Consider the following 15,464-nt stretch of genomic DNA (forward strand, 5'->3'; position numbering starts at 1 on the left):
AGAGGAGACAGTTGCAGACACAAGAAGTGAGCTAAGAGTTGCATACACAGCATGAACTTCCAAAGAGATAATGATGCAGCATTAACTTTAGTTATAATGCATATGCCACAGCAACAGTGGAATCATTCAGGTCAAATCCTGCTAACAGCTGCATCAGTGCAAATCGAGACTAATTGCAGAAGTCACATATCTCAGTGCAGCGCTCACTCACATGGTAATAAATCATCTGAAAATCCTCTAGGGTTAGAAAAATTGTATGGGTAAAAAAGAAGTGTCTGTGGGAGGAGTTCTGTAAATCAGACTTCACTGGCATAAATCTGTGCTGAGCAGTGTGAGGAAGATCTAATTCAGCTCCTCCCAAAAAGAAAGGATGCCAAATGTCATAATACTCAAAACAGTATAACCTGAATCTTTCTTGGCCTCTCTCATGCTTATAAGTGAAAAATCAGATAATTTTAGTCAAGTATTTTTTCTGTTTCTTATAACTGCACTTAATCAAATACAAAAGACTAAGACTTAAAAACGCTTTGACTCACCAACCAAATACGGGAAACTACAAGCAGAGGAAAGAACTTGCCTTGCAAATCTGGTAGACAAAAGATATTTATACCATACAAATAGGATCTAGGCTTCAAAGTTCTGAAAATAACACTCACCACACACGGGGAGTATTAGAATTGCCAGCCTAGGTCTGACTGAAGTCCATGTTCTCCAACAGTGTCTTTGCCACAGGGGCTAGTAGAAAACATATAGATGAAGTCTAAGAGCATTGCAATCATGGGCCAATGCTCTCTTAGAAGTCCCTAACTCCCACCCTACAGCAAATTTCTGCTCAACATGGCTAAGCCAAAAGTGGTCCTGTCGAATTTAGTGCATTGTGATGTACTTTCTTTCCATAGTCATAAGTGGTTGATTCCATACATGCCATATATTTATACATTTAAAATATCACAAATACCATTGTCCTCTCCATCATTGCATCAGTGAATTTGCATGGTCACTACTAACATATCATGAAAGCAACTCACACACTCCTAAGAAGGCACATCCACTATCTACAGAGAGGGAAAATGAGACATGGAGCAGCCCAAGTGCTGCATCAAAGGGCAATGCAAGATCAGCAAGGTAGACAATACAGACAATGTTTTCTAGATCCAATGGGAGTGACCTAATTATTAGACTATCATCCTTTACTGCTGCCTTCAATAAAATTACTGCTTTTGGAATGGTTACGTGTTAAGTATTTCACCTTATTGAATATACAGGGTTATGATCCTTGTATTTCAGGCTTTAAGTCCTAGAAGAACCCTATGCTTTCATTCACAATTGCATCAAATGGGAGCAAAGTCAGAGACATTACAGTGGGACTGAACACTGTGTGGACTAATAACAAACCTAAATGCTTCACAGCCAAACTGGCACAGTGTACACATTCCATCTCCTGCATTCAGTTAGAAAATGTGTTCCCTGCTCTGTAATCCATGCAGGAGGCTAACAGTGCTTCAATCACATCCCTCACACCACTGCTAATGGCCATCAATCCTCGTGCAGACAATCCACGAGGCCTTTCCTTTACAAATCAGATTCTACTTGGCACTATCAGAAATCTTTCTGAGTCAATGGGCAATTAAAATAATTACCTTTAATCATATTCTTCAATTACTCCACAGTACTGAGGGAAGACTCACAGGGCTGGGACCAGATGCAAACATACTCTGTTGTGATTAAAACTGACTGAAATGCTTCAATGAATATAAAACACTGAGTATTCATCCCTTTTGGGAAAAATGCTGGTATGTTTTAAGCTGCTTGATATTTAAATTCATTAGAATTACACCAGGGAAGCAACAGAAAACTGTGGTGAGTGAACAAGGGCTTCTGCAACTTGCTTCAAAGGACTTGCCACCTTGAAATGCATACAAAACACAAACCAGCTACTTAGAAGAAAAGGCTGCTGTGTATTCACAGGATGAATCTGCTCCTTGCACGCTGGGTATCTCCAACAGCTCTGGGCCCTTGCTATTCCAACCCTCTTTGGGAGGGTATGGTCATCTTTTAGTCCTGAGGGAGGGCTCCTGACCTCAGGTCTCAAAGGCCTCATGTACCAGCTGTTTCATTTGGGCCTGTCCTCACTGGAAGCTTCTGCTCCTTCCTGCCAAAGGGATGCAATGACCAAAGTAGAGCTGGAGAGACTCTGAGGTATCTCAGGGGGTCTGGGTGTAAAGAGCTGACTGGATGTGTTTGGTATGGGACTGGGGACACTGGCAGGTTCCCAGGCACTTGGCTAGGGATGCCTGGGAAATTGCTTTTTCAGGTAAGCAAACAGATGATGTAAAGAAAAGTAATATAAGAGAGAACAAATTGATGTTGGGAAGGAGGACAAAGTGATTGCACAGGAAAAAGCAGGATATGTGAACTTACAGTCGCCTCAATTCACTGCTTTAGCAGAGTCAGGAACAACAGAAAAAGCACAGTGCTGCCAAGAGCCATCATTTAACTTACAGTTTTGCACAGTCTAATTCTTTACTTGATACACTAGATCTTCAAATAACGTGGCTGTGGCAACCCTCGCTTGAATTAAAAATATACCTTGTTCTTGATGTAATAGAGAACAATGAGAAGCTCTGATCTCTGCTATATCATAAAGGCTCAGAAACCATGAGATCAAAATTACTAATTGAAAAAAAGCCAAACAAAACAAAAAACCCAATAACTTTAAACTATCTGGATTTTTTTGGGTGTGCTTATGGATTTTTGAATTCTCAGGGTTTCAAACACATGCTCAGTAAACAACAGGCCCATACCTGTTTGCTACTGGAGAGGCACTTCCTTCCCTGTGACACACACCAAGCCCAAGAAGTTTCTGGCTTATGAAGGGCGAAAGCCCAGCCCTGCATCTCCTCTCAAAATTACTCCAAGATGTTGTGCAGGAAAAGCCCACTGCATATAGCTGGGAACTCACAAGCAAATGATTTCTACTAGAGACTGGCAGAAATGAGTTAGAGGTGTATTTAGAAGAATGAAAAGTATGCATTGACATTTAAGTTTAAATATCATGGATATCCAACTACTAGGTAGTGCCAATAGAAATTATTTTGCCCATCTCCATTCTCTTTCCCTCCACTATATTGAGATCTGTCTTAAACTTACCCAACAAGATCACAGCCTTAGTCCTACATTGCCTGCATAGAAATGATTCCTACAGTTGTTTTCCCTGAGTACTATAATCCAGATACCAATGCATCACATTTATAAATAATTCAGATCTAATTCATGTTTCCCAAATAATGTTAACGAGACAATAACTCAGATCTAGTTCCTGTTAAATAGCATATGTAAATAGCATGATATAAGAAGGTGCAAGTGGAAAATTATTCTCAAGCCCACATGATATAATATTAACAAATTAAATAAACTTCTAATTCAGTTCTATCAACTGCCAGGCTTTTCAAACAAGATGATGAAAGTAAGCTACATTGTACACAGGGTTCAAACATTAGGATCAGATTTTGACATCCCTGCCATGTGCTTTTCATGAATTAGACTGAAAGACCCTCAGATCAGACACCCAGGAGAGGAAGAGCAAAAGGCCTTATTTGGCACCTCAGCACCAGCCTCATCCCTGATCTGTGCCCAGATGGAGCAGCTTCAGTTTGGTGCACCAGCATACATCCCACCCTTGGCTCTTCTCTGCTTCTTGTGGAACTTGAAGCTTGAGCCACATCAGCATGCACTAAAATTGAGCAGTCTCAGTGCACATGCTGTAGCCTTCTGAAGGAGTGCAGAGTCACGCAGTGTTGCCCCTCAGATGGACTGCATTGAAGGGCTTAGACACACTTTTTCTTCAGTATCAAGCACAGCTACAACTGATTTTTATTTCTCTATTCCATATAATGGGAACAAAATGAAGCTGTCACTGGACCTTCTGTGGGAGTCATAAATGCTTCCCACCACGACTAAAGAAAAAAGAAAATTAATCTCATGTCCTTTATTATTCAGTAAGTAGAAACCAATCATTGGCCTAGAATTCTCAGGCATCCATCTTGGAGAGGGGATGCTATTGATCTGAAACAGACCAAGACTCAGAGCACATGGGGGAAAGCAGCAAAGGGTAGCTGGGGCTGCTGCATGGCTTGGCTGCAGCAGGAGCAAAGAAACCACACAGGGTCAGGGTCAATCCAGGAGCAGTACCAAGCCTCAAACCAAATAACAGCTGCTAGTTCTCTGCTCCCAAGCCTTCCTACTGACTTATTTATTATCTCTTCCTGCATAATTTGTCATAATATCTGACTCGTCAGGCCAATTAATCATGCTTCAGAAAAAATGAGATTTCTCACAAGGAGACTATCTGTCTCTGACAAACAAGGGATAATTCAATTAGCTTCCTTTTCTAAACATTTATTAACTAGTTTTGGTAAATTAGTCCTTTTTGTAATTTAGCTATAATTTAGGAAGATTTAATATGTCATTAGGCACTCCAAATTCTGTGTTACTATAGCATTATGGTTGAAATTTTAATTGCCCCACAGTCAGGAACTGTATACATAAATGGCTTGATTCCCACATGAAACTGGCTGATAGGAAATACCCAGGGTTCTTCAGAAATTCTCCTTAAAATTCCTTCTGTGAGTTAAACACACACATAAGCACTCTGGAGAACAGGATGCTTTCTGTGACTTGGGTAGGAACGATAAGAATTCATTGGGAAAGGGAAACAGTTACATATTTATTTACAGAATTTCAACATAGTATGGAAATTTATAGTATACATGGATTTATCTCACCTCCCAGTTCCTAAAGCTCCTATTTTCCTAAGTGCAATTTCCTGGGAAAACCCTAGTACCTAACAGTAGTACCTGATTGTGGCCTGCCAGCTGGGAATTTCTTCTCTCTTTTTCTCTGGAGGAAAATCTAAAAAGGGACTATGTCTTTTAGTCCTTTTGGACATGGCCAGTTGATACTAATGCAATGGCATTAAAGAAGTTGATGCAGCTTCATGCTGAGGGTAAAAATCAGCCTCCTTCATGCTGGGAAAATCAAGAGAAAAATCAAAGCAATTGAGTGGATGTTAAAAGGTGTAGGAGGAGAAGCAGATCTAGTGTCAAAGCAATGTTGATTTCCACAGAAGGGTCTTACAGACTGTGTGTAAACTCAAAGTGAAGAGTGAGCTTAAGCAGATTAATCCCTACACATGGCTGGCTGCAGCCTGACTGTAGCTTGAATTCAGAGCATCTGAATTCTGAGCATCAGAACTGGTCACTGGAACAACTGAATTCAAGGTATTTCCTGGTAAGACCCAGTGGTATTCTGCCCATGGCAGATCCTTTTAGATTTCATGTTTGACAGCATGGATACTTCGTCAAGTGCTAGGATCTGGGGCATCTTTTCTTTCAGAGAATTCTGGAGCTCAGGCCACAGCAGCCTCCTCTCCATAACATTTGAATAGATTGGCCAGTTTCTATCAGAACTTGACAGAAGGGCAGGAGCCTCCAAGATAATTATGTTACAGTACATTTTATGAAGAAAAGCCATTAGAAAAATACTTTATTAGTTCTGTCTATAGTGTGGATCCTAGTGCCTAAAAAGACACAAAACCCCATTTGAAGCTTTTTCCAAGGCTGGGGCATTCTCTAGATCACTCTTTATAGATTACCTGATATAGCTCACAGCCTTAGTTGGCTAGAATGTTAATCAAGTGCATAACACAAATCTGCTGGGAAGCAGACTTCATTAGTTCTATTGCTCACAAGACATACCTACTTGCATTTGAAATACACATCTCTTAGCAGAAATAGTACGAATATGATCTCAATTTAAGACAAGCCAATTCAGCCCATCAGACTGGCACAGCCACTACATGCCAACTCTGTGGCAAACCATATTTAAGAAAAGAGAAGTTTTTATCATAGGCTACTGCCTTTCTGACTCTCCAGCTGAGTGACTGGTACCCATTTACAGCTCAGTTGACCAAGGAAAGCGTCAAAGTGGCAAGATATGATAATCTACATGCATTGAAAACACTCATAACTCGTGCAACAAGGGAACTTATACCTCTGGCAAAAAGCCAGATGTGGTAACCACTCTGCCATCACACCCTCATTTAGGGAAAATAAAAACTTTCTTTAATATTATTTTATGCTTAAGATACTCCAGGACTCATTAGATGTTATGCTGTGCACTAGTTTAAAGCCATAAATTCATATTTGAAATAAACTGTATAAAGCTGAGGCTTTTTTGTGAGTTATTTAATGTTATTATATGCTTATTATGCACCCAAGACCAGGAGTACCTTGATGGAATCACTGCAGGAAAGGGCAGTGCAGGCAGGAGGAGAGCACAGTCCCTGTATTTTTTAATTTCTCATATTCCTATATTTAACTACAACCCCAAACTCAATAATTATTACCATTAAGGGATTTATTAGGCAAGAATTGCTCTGGAGAAAGTCCAGCTGACCTCAGTGGGAATTTTGCCCAAGTAAACTTCCCATTGGAGTATACAATCCTATTCATATGCTCACACTCATGAGCATTAGCAGAGCCTAGGCCCATATCTGAAAACTATTTCATTAGCTCTCAAAGATGTCATTAGCAACAGAGCTGAAACTTTAAAAACTACTCCCTGTGTCCCTTTTTGGTCTGTACAGTGCCCATTAACACTCTGCAAGGAGCTGGGAGGAATTTGCAGCCCTAGGCTACAGGGTGCATTAAGTTATTTTAATTTTCTTGTTCCTCAGTGCCATTATGGGGCATAGAAAAGAGGGGTGGAAAGGTAAATGTCCTGAGGAAAAAGGAAAGTTCACCACATGAGTGGAGCTGTGCCTTTAAAAAGTGCTGGTACAAGAAGCATAGAAAGAGACATTCAGTTCAATGGAGGTTCATACAGAGCAACACTGGCACACTCAGATATCACATTTACAGTCTGTCATGCTCCCAGGCTTGGCGTTATCTCAGGACAAAGTATCAGGGGAGAATCAAACTATTCTGCAGGAATGAATAAGGGAGCGGGTAAACTCCTTACTAGTGAAAAAAACCTTTAGAGAAGACCTGCACAGTTTCTACAGCTACAAACAATAAATGCTATCAGAAGGATACTGGGCAGAAAGTCAATTTATTTCTGATAAAAGTTGGATCTCAGATGAGGATTTTAATAGTTTTCAATTAATACAGCCAAGATGGATTGCTGAAACTTAAGGAGGACTTGAATTCCACGAAAAAACGGAACAAGATTTGTTAATGCAGTGGAAATGGAAAGTGTAAAATGCAAAAGAATTTGTAACAGATCTAAGTCTTGAAAGATTAACTTTTTTCTGGGTTTTTTTTTTTTGTGTTTTTTTGTGTTTTGTTTTATTTTGTTTTGTTTTGTTTTCCTGGTTGGGGGGAGAAAGAGTTGAGGAGGATGGGAGTTGACTTACCAGGTCTCTGATAAGAGAACAGTTCTTCATTGGTGTTAAGACATACACACATGGAAGTCAGAGACAGGCTCATGAAAGACCCAGAAATAAACTCTGGCAAAACATCTGGAATCTGCCAAGCAAAGGAAGTCCCCCAGACTCAGCTGAATCTTACAGAGTCCAGGCTGCTTTAATACTGTGGCCATGACTATATAAAAAACACTGTAAGTAAAGAAATCAAGAGAGGGCCTGCCTGTGGAACTCTAAAACATCAGTATGTGACTCGGCATACAAGCCAAAACCATGCCTAGAGTTTAAAACAATATGAGAGCCATAATTCTTCAGGAGATGGCAAGCAAGGCCTGGGAAGTTCAACAATGGTAACACCAACACTGCTACTTCTTGGGAAGTCCAGACAGCATGGCTACAAAACATGATTTGGATGCTAAAAGATGATTGAAATGTTTACTGATTTTGTCTCTGATTTGCTAGTCAATACAATGCCAGGAACAGTATTAGCACTACATTGTGAATAAAATAAGTCAAAGACAAATTCCATTAAAGAACTCTAAGAATTAGATGTATGGACAATTAAAAAAAATTGAAAGAAGAAAATTTTCTAAGACTTGGTGGAAAAGGAAAATCCTATTGATGATTTTAACATGATAAGTCTGATCATGACAGAGCACCCATCACAGAAGGAATCACCAAAACCTCTAGGGACACAATTCAGGAAATAGGAAAGCTCTCAAAGAGTGCTGAACAGACCTGAAAGGACACAATTACTCCAAGACACAGTCATCCATGAAAGTTACCTTTGCTCTAATGAGGAGGCCTATTTTTCTGGGAAAACAGGGAAGAAGTACCAGTCCAATTGGTGAATGTCTGCTCTGGTTGCTGTAGGGGGCAAAACAGGCAATTCATGGAAAGCCAGGAAGTCCCTGCCAGCATGTGCTGAGATAAGCAAAATCAAAGTATGGCTCAGGGTATTATAATTTTTAAACTGCAATTTTAAGTATGCTATTCACATTTTATTAACCAACAGAATGTGCAGCATTTAAAAATGGAAGCATCATAGCTAGAAAGAACTACAGATGTTAGTAATTAGTAGCACATTACTCACATTTCATTGTAAAACAGATGTGTATTATTTTAATTATAATGACTAATATAACGTATGACTTAGACAAATATATAAGCAAAATGTTTTCTGTGAGTCAGTGATTTAAGTATGGTATTGATTTTATTTACTTTCCTAAGTTCACTTCTGGAGAAGGAAAGTATATTTGCCACATGCAAACACATCAAAAGAAGCAGAGAAATTCTCTGTGTATTATCAGAGAACTGTTTTTTGACAATACACATCTGCAACTGGTAAGTGGAATGTTATGAACTCCAGCTTCACTCAAATGACTTCTTTTTAATGATAATATTTTCCTACCCTCAGGCTATACCACAAACAATTTGGAGCCTGCACTTTGTGCTATTATTTTTAAAAGATAGTATCCTGCTTGCCTTTTTTGTTTCTACAATCTTGTTTACAGAAATTGTAAAGAAATACTTCTTTTTTTCCAAATTACTTGCCATGAGCTCTATTATGATCATTTAGTGTTGTGGTCAGTTATTGTACAGCTAGCTTTTCTTTTCAGTCAAATTGTTGACTGCCTTTGCTCTGGCAATCAGTTAGGGGTCTGTATAAAAAAAACAGTAAATCAGACTTGAAGAGCAGGATTACCCAAAGACATTCAACAAGGTACTAACATACCTCATGTGCCATTCAGGCAGAATTTAGATGCTTTCAACCACCTATCCTATTTAATTGTAGAGGTTACCTCGGTTCAGATACAGCCTTCCTAAAAGATCAGCACAATGTCTGTTGTGAATCCCAGAGCAGGAGGTGAGATCCCCATTTTCTCTTTGTGTTTCTGCATAGCCACTTGGGCACACACCAACCTTTGAGCCCCTCCATCAGACTGGTGAAGTCAATGCCAAGTGTGGGACACTGAGTTTACACCTTTCAGCAATAATGTTCCCAGCTGGAAGGCCTTGGCTCAATGTCAGCTGTTGTCCACATACCTTTTGACAAAATTGCTACTCCAAGTAACAGCATTGCTTTTTAAAATATAATCCCACAGATGCATAAAAGGAACAGAGAGGTACTGACTATTCCTGTGGAGTGATCTTACCTCTGTCCAGGGCAGTATTATTTTGAAGAGCCTAAAGTGCTTCACCTAGAAGTGATGCACTGATCTTGGTATTACAGATTTCACCCTCTGACACCCCTCTTCCATTTTCTCCTACCAGATCCCAAAAATAAAAAATGGATGATGCATTGTTATGGAGCATCTTCTAAAGCATATAATGAATTACCACAGTGGCAAATCAGTAAATAGCAACCTTCTTTCCTAGCTGCTGTCCAACAAATCCCAAAGTAGCTGGAAAAGTCCCCCTCCTGCTGCAAGTACTGAGAGTCAGCAGAGAAAAGAAGTCATGGATAATTGGCCTGTTGGTATAAACTGGCTTGTATCAGCTCTGCTGCTCTCAGCATTGCTGTTGTAACCTTTGCTAGCAGTTTCCCCAAAGTTTTTCATATCTGACCTTTTTAAAATTCACAGTTTAATGTTCACTTTGCTGTGCTGCCTCTGCCATTCCACTCAGACACTGCTTATTGGCACCCTCCACCACCAATCCTCATCATAATCCTTCACTCCTATTATTAACAACTTTTGTCAGACCTTAGCTATCAGAGTAGAAATGTTCTCTCCACAAGGAGTTGTGGTTGTTTGTTTCTTTTTTTCAAACTGAGCAAATAATAGTCATCCATTTGAAAAAAGAAAAAAAAACAGAAAGAAAAAAAGAGAAGAAAAAAAGAGTTTTGCCAACAACTGACTCAAAATCAACAAAATAAATTTTTAATACCTTCAGAGGTGGGAAAAATTATTTGTCATGTTTCCAGGTGACAAGCCTGCCTGAGTCAGAGAGAATCAATTCATATAGCTTTTCTGTCATTTAGAAACTGCAGAGGAAAAACCCTTGTTTTACTTGCACACAGGAATTCCATGGATGCTCACTTGTAATTCTGCCCACGTCCCTGCTGCCCTGCAGACTATTGTTCCATGTTGCCATGGAGCCAACAAATCAGATGGGACAGAGCCAAAAGGGATTTGGCTGCTACTTCACCACATCAAAATCACTAATTTTAATGGGCCATGACCTTGTCTCTTCCATCAAAGAGTGCAAATAATTTGGAGCCTTTCTAAGGCCCACAGTTGAACTAGTCATCTTCTCCCTGCTTTAGGACATAGACAAGAAACTTTGTCTATTGCCTTCTCATGTAAGGAGAGGAATGCAGAAAAAAACCCAACATATTTGTTTGGTTTGTTTTTTTAATAAGAAGTGCAAATTTGATAGTTTATACGAGGTTACTATTCAGAGAGAAGAAATACAAGCTCATTTTGTGATATGGCAACCCAACATCTTATCCACATGGCCACAACTCTGCTAAGAAAAAGGTCTGTGTTTGGTTAAAGGATTAATCCAAGAATACAGTATGTGTGGTATGCAAGATGTGGCTTCTCTCATATTCTCTGCAAAGTATAATTTAACCGATGGCACCTGAACTTCTGTACTTTTAAAAAAAAAAAGAACAGAAAAAGGATTTATCGTGGTCCTTGTTTTTATCTTTGAAGGAAGGATGACAAAGAACACACAGTATTTGGTACCTGACAGATATGCCTTTAATTTGCTGCAGTATCAGCCTATTTTTTACTTAAAGGCAGATACAATATATCCTCACTTCCAAAATGAAAAAGAATGTATCCTAAAGTATTCAATATTTGATTGAAAGGCATGGAAGTAAAATATTTTGTTTATCCAAAGCTGTGCCAAAAACTCTTCAGAGAAGTCATCTTAGAAACACAAGTGTGGTAAATTTTAAGCAGTTCATAGACCTGCTGGATATTTGGATGGATATTTGTTCATTATTTCACTGCTCAGCAGAAAATGTAACCACTTCTCTTATCCATAGCTCCTCCTGAAGCTCAGAGATCCAAGTTCAACCACCACTTAATCCTATCTAGCATACAAAATCTAACTGCAGCTAACCAATTAAACTGTCTTTGGTAAAGATCTTTACTGAGAGAATTCCTTAAGAAACAGTAGGGTTTTACTTCTGGTTTTAAGTTTAAAGAATCTCTTTAAAGTTAGCAGCTGCCAAAGTGTAACAACACCATTCCTAACAACAGAGCAAAAAGGCATGTCTTCCAGGGACATTCCTGAGGTTAGGGAAGGATTCCCTGCTTTTCTGACAAAAAACTCTGTGCTGTGGGTATGTGTGTGGGTACTTTGTTTCCAGCCATGAGTGCTTTTAAAAAGTGCAAAACACAGAGATGCAGGATTTATGATCTGAATTTAAGAAACATAGAAACAGAACGAAGTCTTGCAGGACATGGTAGAAAATAGAGATAAGAGGGCGAGATGCTATCTGTGAATGACTAGGAAAAACAGGTTAGAGAAAAAAATGCTGATATTCCTTGGGATGTGAAGAGCTTAAATATATTTTCCATGGTATGTTCAAGGATTTAGTGGATTTCTACTAGGGAAGACAATAACGGAGAGCATAAAACAGTATCAAAGAAAATAAGGCTAAAAGAGCTCTTCAGGTTTCATTTAGTCCAACATTTTCCTGAAACACCGACAAGGTATACTTAGATGATTTCTGACAAATATTTATCTATATTTAAAAACCTTTCCTAATGAGGACCCCTAACGTCCCTCTTCCAAACCTTAACTAACTTCATTGTTAGAAAGCATTTTCCAATGTCTAATCTTGTTTCCTGCAATTTAGATCTGAAGTTTCTAACTCTACCGCTAGTGGACATGGGTGGTTGTTTATTCTCTCTTTGGCAGAGCCTTAAAATACCTGGAGATTTATTATGCTTTCTGGGACTCAATGAGTAATGACAGCATTTCTGTGCTCCCTCACAGGCTGTGATTTATAGAGCTGTGATATTCCTTACTGGGCTCTCCTTCAGGGCGACCCCAGATGGTGGGTATGTTTTTTTTTAATTTGTAGTTGCTTTCTGGCTGTGAACTTCAGGTCTTTCCAAATGTAAGTGCAGATAGTAAGTTGGTCCCATTTGTTAGACAACAGAAATAGTATAAGTTTCTAAGTCAATTTTTCAAACAGTCTTCCTGGAAAAGGCAGGTTCTACATGTATTGTAGCTCTGCTGGTAGGAATAATAGTTAATGCAAAGGAAAAAAGCATGTAACACCAGTTAGGAACAATTTGGGTTCATTTCTCATCCACTTCTCCATTCTACTTCACCTTCGTCCAAACCCTGCATCCCACAACCAGTCATTTCTCTGCTTGGACAGTACCTCCATCTTTCTCCTTAATCTGTGTGGCTGGGTAAGGCCAGCTCAGAAATACCAGATCCCAGCAAGGGGCACATTTCTTGATATTTCTGGTCTGATTGGAAGTGTGTAGGCCTAAGAAATTTATGTGAAAGCCTTTATTCTTAAGGTGCATTCCAGGCTAAATTTGCTAACTTGGAAAATTTGTTGAAGAAATGTTTGAAAACTTAAGACTTTAAATCCAAACATAATCAAACAAATCCCAGAAAGTACATGATACCTTATGATATTAGTTCACTAGTTTTATAGTGGGATTTTTTTATGAGCAACGTAGCTCCAGTTGACAGCACTGGCTGTCTGACTGTCCCCATGCATGTTCAGTGACTCTTTTGTGAGCTGCTTTACCTCAGAAACTTTTCCCTCTGTAACCATCAGCCTTCATTCCTATCAGGGCCACATCCAGTACTGTGAGAGCCACAGACTCACCCTGACCAAGGAAGAGTGATATGCTGGCAAACTTCTATCTCTTTAGCCCAGAACAAAGTGACAAAGCAGCACATAGTGTGGTTTGGTCCAATCAGTGTGGGTCTGAGACACAACATCTCGCTGAGACAGTGAGTGCTGCAAACCATATGCATCTGGAAAAGTTTCCAGGGAATACAATACTGTATGTCTGCCCTGCCCATTCTACACCTCTTCAAGTATTTGCTATCAGTCACAGAAAGAAAGCACTGAGCTAGATGGATCATTGGTCTTTCCTACTAGATTAATTCTTACATCTCCTGTTGACAAAGAGGCAGTTGGATGTCTCTTAAACTGAAGATCCACAAAATTTTAAATATGGTGCCAGCACAGGCTGTGTGGAAAACAGACACCAAATTCTGTGAGATAGGAGACTTCGCAGATATGCAGTGTATCTGCAGTCTCCACGAGGGGCTTGTGCTTCCCCCCAAACTAGACGGCAAAACTTATTTGGGCAGGTAAGCAAGCTAGAACAGGGGATAGCACAGTGCATTGTCAGGGCGACCCTCAGCAGCCGTGTGGTTCTGGAGCCAATGCCCTCCCTGATCTGGGCAGAGTGGGGTCAACATGCCCACCGTGGGTAACTCAAAGCAAAGCGCTGTCAGTAATGTTTTAACTGGGACAGGTGCCTACTGAAAATGCATAGCCAGGACATATCAATGCACTGAAAAGGCTTTGAAATCCATCTTAGCATGGCATTTGCTCAATTACTGCCAGAAATAAGGACATCTAATAGTGACATTTTAATATCTTTGGAGAACAGAAGTGGAACTGCAAATGACTTGTTAGTGGTCCTCAAATGGCACTGCTATGTACCACTACATGGAGTTGAGACTATGCCTTTGTGGATGAACAGTAAGAATAATCAGGCTTCAACTCTTGCACACACCTAAGGATGTATAAAGTAAAGATGACAGAGGCTCTAAAAACTCTTCTAAAACATTCACAAATCTAATTTTTTTCAGGATTAGCAGTGCCCTGCAAATTGGAATGATCAAACTTGAAGACAGAGCTAAGGAAAACATCATAAATCCCCTGTTCTTCTATGCAGTCCCAAACATAATCACAAAAGTAGTAACAAAAGCAAGTTTACTGAAATAAAAAGCGCTCTTTCCGAAGAAAGAGAAAAATGGAAAAATGCACATAATAGCATCAAAATGAAGGATTTCATGTACCCAGAAAGGTATGGCTGCACCATACAAAAGATTAGATCCTGTGCAGATACATCAGTATCATTTATAACCCTGAAAGAAAAAGGAAAAAAGGAGGAAGGACACCCTAAACTGGGGAAAAGGAAAACATCAGTAACAACATCACCCTATCTAGCAACTTGCCAATCAGCCAGAAATAAATGGCAACAAGTAAACCAGGATCAAAACCCCAAACACAGTGTAAACATTACTTAACATCCAAAGACATAAGAGCATGATGCTTACACTTTGGAAGCTCTTATGTAGTGTCTGTCCAACTGACATGGAGCTGGATCCACAAAACACCAGTCCACAAAATAGCAATGGAGAAATACCAGGGTAGTATCCTTAATCCTAAAACATGTTGTTCAAAAGCTCTGGACTGTTTCAGTTCAAAGCTAATTTGTTCCATTAAAGGGATGGGAAAGTTTGGATGCAGACCCAAACTCCCTCCATGCTTGGCAATGCTGAATCAGTTTAGATTTTATCTGTCTCTAATTACAGAATATTCATTTGCAATTAGGATTCCTTGGGCCATGGGAGCTACCAGGTGGCAGATTCTGAAGAAGACCTGGAGAAGACTCACCCATGATAAGGTTCAGGCAGGCAGGTAGCATCTTTGCGCACTGCCTGGATGAGGTGTGGGAGGATGATAAGCTGTAAGTTCACTGATCAATCCAGCTAGAGAAGAGAATTTCAGAGGGACTGTTTATCGCTGCAGGTGGGTAGCAAACTCACATACATCACTCAGCATAACTCTCTTTAACAATGTATCAGGTATGAAAACAGGCAGTCAATCCACCCCAGTCCATCTACATACTCTGTGAGAATTGCAGCCTCACAGAGAGATTTCTCCCAGTGCTAGAGCACAGCCAAAGAAGCCCTGTGTGAGCTGCAGTGGATGCTGTGTCCCTCCGCTGCACTAAAATACTGCTACCAGGGCAAGACACAATTCTTCTCACAGGAATCCTGCAGGAGGTTTTTGGAGACAGATTTGGGACAT

Source organism: Apus apus, chromosome 4 (assembly GCF_020740795.1).
Source record: "Apus apus isolate bApuApu2 chromosome 4, bApuApu2.pri.cur, whole genome shotgun sequence".
Taxonomy (NCBI): domain Eukaryota; kingdom Metazoa; phylum Chordata; class Aves; order Apodiformes; family Apodidae; genus Apus; species Apus apus.